Source organism: Mauremys mutica, chromosome 11, assembly GCF_020497125.1.
Source record: "Mauremys mutica isolate MM-2020 ecotype Southern chromosome 11, ASM2049712v1, whole genome shotgun sequence".
NCBI classification, from domain to species: Eukaryota; Metazoa; Chordata; order Testudines; family Geoemydidae; genus Mauremys; species Mauremys mutica.
This window is the reverse complement of record NC_059082.1, coordinates 47,440,848-47,446,847: the sequence shown is the minus strand read 5'-3', so window position 1 is coordinate 47,446,847 and position 6,000 is coordinate 47,440,848.

Genomic DNA, 6,000 nt, shown 5'->3' with positions numbered 1-6,000 from the left:
AATCCTTAAAGAAAAATATGCAAACACCTAAATCAAGATAACAAAAATACTCTGAAGAACAATTCAATATAAAACAGCACCCCAGGGGTCAGAATTAAGGTGATTGTGTTGTCATAAGAGATGCATTTCTTTATACTTCATAAGAAGAATGTGCTTGCTCATTATATAGTCAGTATAAGAATAATACTAGCCTTAATCATTTTTAAGTGCTTGGATTCAGTAAATGATGGGATAAATAAGGACACTGTTATCACTTAGCAACATTAATTGGCTTTGAACAAACCAGGCAAAAATACAGGTAATTTCCCCATCAGATGCTTTTAGCATCCTATTTGTCCTGGACCAGTCTTCACCTGGGTAAGGCATCCTTAAAAGAGATTGTATAAAAGGTTTCCCATAGGATTACCAGCTCTTTAATCACTACGCCTTCATTCCTCTCTGCATGTATCTATGGCCAGCAGGGTCTCCCACTTCCATACTATGAGGACTTTGGCTCAGCACTGTTGGTTTATGTCACAAGAATCCTTTAACGGAATTCCCTGCATCTCACTGCACCAACCCATTGTTCTCTGTCATCTGTTTTGTCCTTTAGACCAGCTGTGAGTGCTCCAGCTGGCAGTCTGTCTGTTCTGCTTCAGGCCAAAAAGCCAGTTGTGGCTTAAGTGTGCTAGTAACAAGCCACTCTGTGTGTGTGCGCGCGTGTGTGTGTCTCATGAACTGGATGAGTCATTAGGCTTGTGTGATTAAACCTTCATGGAGGCACAATGTTGTTGTTTTTTATACATTGCCACATGCATTTTCAGATTGTGGAGCAGTCTATTTGGTTCAATGTCCAGCCAGCCTTTAGATGTCATAGGGGTGTTGTGGCCAGCGTGTGATGAAGTGGGGGGTTCTCTTGGTTTTTTCAATGGTTTGCATGCAGAGGGGATGGGACACAGTTTCCCTGGGTGTTACTGGTTTAACGTGGTGATGGGAGAGGGAGTTTGTTGTTATAGAGTACCAGCGACGGAACTTGGGACCCCGCCAATGGCCTGGAGAATGGATACCCCAGGAACAGGTGACCTGGTGACCAGGAGGCCCAGCTCGGGAGTCACAGCCAGTTCTGGCCAGTGGGAGGACAATGGGCTGTGGAGAGAGGACCCCGGTAACGTGACCAGCCAGTTCCAACCAGAGGGGTGTGACAACGGACAGAGGCAGGACTCACGGGAGGTGATATCAGATACCCAGCTGGAAAGGGGGTGGGGGGCTCATGCCTGGAGAGAGAGCAGGCGGAGCCCACCCTGGATGCAGGAGAGACTTAGATGTACTGTGCTGATGGAGGCCAGGCCCGTGGGCCCTCAGAGTTTCCTATGCTGTGTTCAAACACTCAATAAACCCTCCTGTTTTACGCTGGCTGAGAGTCACTCCGGTCTAGAGAACGGGATTGCATTATTCCCTTTGGGAGTGGAGGCCCCGGGGGTCCAGAGTGAGTCGACTCCCTGAGGGGGTCCACAGTGAGGGACAGGTGTGCTAAGGCTCAGAGAGGTGTGGTTCCAGGAGGTGGAGGGGCTTAATCCCCGACAGAGTGGATCCCCGAGAAGGGCTGTCACACTGAAAAGGGTTCTCCCCAGGGACCGTACGGGCCAAGCGTGGGCATGACCTCTGAGTCCATGACACAGGGTCCCAGTGAGGACCAGTTATGGTCACTCAATTAGGGTGAACTGCACAGAATGGGGCAGACAAACCCCAAAAAGCTGGAGGATATTCCAATATTTAGATTTATCAAGCCAGCATAAAACAGCTTCTTTATTACCTTACTAGTTATTCAGAAGTCCAAACAACACAGTTCCCTTAAAGTGATCCAGCCTCAGGCCTCCATCCAGGTACCTAAGTCAAATATGATGATTTCTGAAAATCTTATTTAATCATTTAAAAGAAAAGGTTCTACCAATCCCAAAGGATTGGACACATTACCTCCCAGGTTAATGAATGTTTCATATTTTACCCAAATACATGCTACAGCCAATTCTTATTAACTAAACTAAAATTTATTAAAAAACAAAAGAGAGAGAGAGAGTATGGTTAAAAGATCAATACACAAACAGACATGAGTTCAATCCATTGAGGTTCAGATTCATAGCAGAGATGGTGAACGTTGTAGTTGCAAAGAGTTCCTTTAGAATTCAGTTCATAGGTTATAGTCCAATGCCCAAATATCATATTGAGGGCATACCAACATAACTGGGACCTCAGTCTTGCAACTCAAACTTCTCCTTGATGAAGCTTAAGCAGATCTGAGATGAACAGGATCAGGACCCAAGGGTCTTTTTATACAGTGTCCTAGAATCCACTTGATCACACAGTCTTGGTTAAACAATTGATGTAACCTTTTGCTTTCTAAACACCCCCAGTAATTAGTTACACAAATTAACATCGGGCAATTTATCCATTAGGCAGTCTATTACAAACTTCAAAGAGACATATAGACAATGACATTATTTTACCCAAGATTCATCCAAATGTTAATAGTCCCTTTTGACCTCTGAATCAATAGTTATAGTGACAGACAGGAATTGTCTTTTTAGGGGTAGCATCTAAGATACACACAATTAGTATTACTTCTAACAATATAGGTTTGCATTTCAAAGTTCTAGCCTATTTAGCATGAATGGCCCTAATTATCATTCGCATACCATTCTAACATGACTTTAAAGGTGGATTTTGGGTCATTCAGCCTGCAAGCTGTTTAACCCTTTCTAGCCATGCGTCACAGGTGTGTGTCTAGTCTAGTGCTTAGAATTGGAGATTAGGTGCCAACAGTTCTGGATTTTCTATCTGGTTCTTCTACTGACTCACTCTGTGACATCAGACAAGTCATGTCACCTCAGTTGCCCAACATGTAAAATGGGGCTAATACAGACTTACCTTGCCATGCAGGGCTTCATTCACTCCTGTTTGTAAAGTGCTTTGAGATCCATGGATGAAAGGTGGGGCCCCTGCAAACCACTGTAGCAAATCTGCAGTCCTAGATGAACTTCTTATGTGTTGTCATCATGCTGCACAACAGCCACTTGGTGGTAGCAGTGGGACCAGAACTCAGATTGTCCTTCCCCAAAGGCACCACCTGAATCACTTCAATTACTCCCTACCAGAGATGCACATCTCTCTCTGGCCTCCAAGGAAGACAACGGAAGTGTCACTTCTATAGGATAAAACTTTGGTTTCCAATTGTTAGTGAGATTCAGAGTCTTTCACCTGCTGGGTCTCAATTCAAAGCCACCTTTTGATTGTAGTTTAGGCCTGGTGCAAAATGGTTTTGGCGCTTTCTGTTCAGTTCCCGATGCACAGGGATCCTGATTCTGGCCTCTGTTAGTGTAAAGGAGACAGAGCCTCCTTCCCAGAGGGGAATAGCCTCAGCTTAAGGGCGCTCCATGGACAATTCAGAGTTGTCACAATGGCTTTATGCTGCTCATATTTGCAGTTCCCAGTGTAGACATGTACTATAGAGAGGGGATGGCCTGAGTCCAGCTGGTCTCGGATGCTGGGTAGCCCCTAAGACCACTGTAGCCAGAGCTTAAGCTAAAACAGCCCTGTGGCAACTTGCATCAGGAACCAGGCAGGCCCTGGCAGACAATGGCTTAAAGCCACCTACTTCCCCATTGGTGTGCTGAGCTGTGCAAAGGACTGGAACATCTGACCCATGGTGTCCATATCTCAAACTGCACCTCCACACGTGGCACTAATTGGCTCCTACAGTGGCAGTTTCTCAGCAGAGAGGTCAAGGAGCTAATGGGCCACAGAGAGCAAATTAGCCTGACTTGTATAGCTGGGCCCCGAGTCAGGGCTGCAGCATGTTGACAACAGCGCAGGGACCGGGTACTGCTGCTGACAATTATTAGAGGGTTTCTGTTGGCCCAGTCCCTTTCACCAGCTTCATGCACTTGCTGACTATTGTATGGCACAGGGAATACCACAATGGATTGGCTTCTTGGCTGTGTGGCACCTGGCCCAATGGAGTTCTTAGGCAGTGCCACAAAGCAAATGACGATGATAACTATTAGCAGACAGCAGGAGGGGTGCCTCTGCTCCACCCTGGGAGGGGGTGTCCCTGACCCTCCTGCCCACAGAGCCCCCTCTGCCCCGTTCTGGGAGTACTGTGTTGGAGGCTGTAGTGAGTCGGTGTGGCTCCCCTCCTGCCCTGAGGAGGGAGCTCCCTTACGGACACCCAAGTGGGCGGAGCCACCACCACCAGTCCCCGCCCCCTGGAAGTCAAGGGGCGGGACAGGAAGTAGAAAAGCCGGCCGCCAGAGCTCAGTCAGAGCCCAGCCACCTCCGGGAGCAGACGTGCCAGCGGGAGCTCCTGACTGGGAACCCTCCAGGACCCGAGGCAGCTGTCCTGACTGGCCGGAGCTTCCCCGCACCCACTACGACGAGGAGCCGCCGGAGCTTCCCCGTGACAGATTCTGGGGGCAGCCGCTGGAACTCCCCCGCACCCCCTACGAAGAGGAGCCGCAGGAGCTTCCCCGCCCCTGCTGTTACCCAGAGGAGCCGCCTGAGCACGCCTGGCCGGACTTCCCCGAGGAGCTGCCGGACCTGCCACCAAGCCCTGGTCCCGAGGAGCCTATGCTTATTGACTGGCCTGGACCCAGTGCAACTGACGAGGTAGGCCCTGAGGGGGAAATGGAAAGTAGCCCGGGGGCAGCCGACCCCTGTCAGGCTGCAGGCACCGAAGTGCCGATGTCAGTGTGTTGCGGTCAGGATCCCACTGACCAGCAGCGGTGATCGCCGCTGCCAGGGCCCCGGGCTGGGACACAGTGGAGTGGGTGGGCCTGTGTCCCCCCTGCCACCCAACTCGTGGGTGGCAGTCTTCCCCCTCAACCCACCGCTCCGGTCTAGGGACCTGAGCTTTCTGTACGGTTTGCTGCTCAGCCCCTGCCACAAAGGGCCTGAGCTCCTTATATACTGTCTGCTGCTCAGCCCCTGCCACAAAGGGCCTGAGCTCCTTATATATTGTTTGCTGCTCAGCCCCTGCAACCAAGGGCCTGAGCTTCCTGTACTGTTTGCTGCTCAGCCCCTGCCACAAAGGGCCTGAGCTCCTTATATACTGTCTGCTGCTCAGCCCCTGCCACAAAGGGCCTGAGCTCCTTATATATTGTTTGCTGCTCAGCCCCTGCAACCAAGGGCCTGAGCTTCCTGTACTGTTTGCTGCTCAGCCCCTGCCACAAAGGGCCTGAGCTCTTTAAACTGTTTGTCTGCTGCTCAGCCCTGCCACAAAGGGCCTGAGCTCCTTATGTACTGTTTGCTGCTCAGCCCTGCCCCAAAGGGCCTGAGCTTAGTGTACTGCCTTGTCGCTCAGCCCCACACCAAAGGGTCTGAGCTTCCTAACACTGTTGACTATTGTTCCACCGGTTCCACAGAAGACGTGGAGTGAGTCGGTGTGGCTCCCCTCCTGCCCTCAGGAGGGTCGAGCCCCGGTGCGATCGATTACACTGGTGCCTTCTCTGAGGAGACGAACTCCTGCCCCTGTGAGAAAGGGCTAGGAAGGGGTGTGGCGGCTGCCCACCCCTTCCCAAGACAGAATGGATATGGAGCATTTGATCCAGCTGCTCGTGGAAAGTCAGGAGCGGCAGCAGGCAGCCCAACTGCAGCAGCAGCAGCAGCAGCAGCAGCAGGCCGCTCAACGCGAGCAGCAGCAGCAGAGGGACGCCGCCCACCTCCGGTTACAACAGGAGCAGCATGCGGCCCAGCTGGAGCAGCAGCAGCAGTTGCTGCAGCAGCTGGGAAACCAGCTGCAACAACTGCTGGTCACACTCCCTCGCCCCGCGGAGGGGCCAGCCGGGGAAGGGGCAGGGCCACCCCAATTAGCGGCCCCCCTCCGAGATGGGCCCGGACGACGACCCTGAGGCCTTCCTGGTCACCTTCGAGCGGGTGGCCCTCGTCGCAGGGTGGGCCCGAGACCAGTGGGCTATGCTGCTAGCCCCATACTTGACCGGGGCAGCCCAGACGTTCTACCGCGGACTG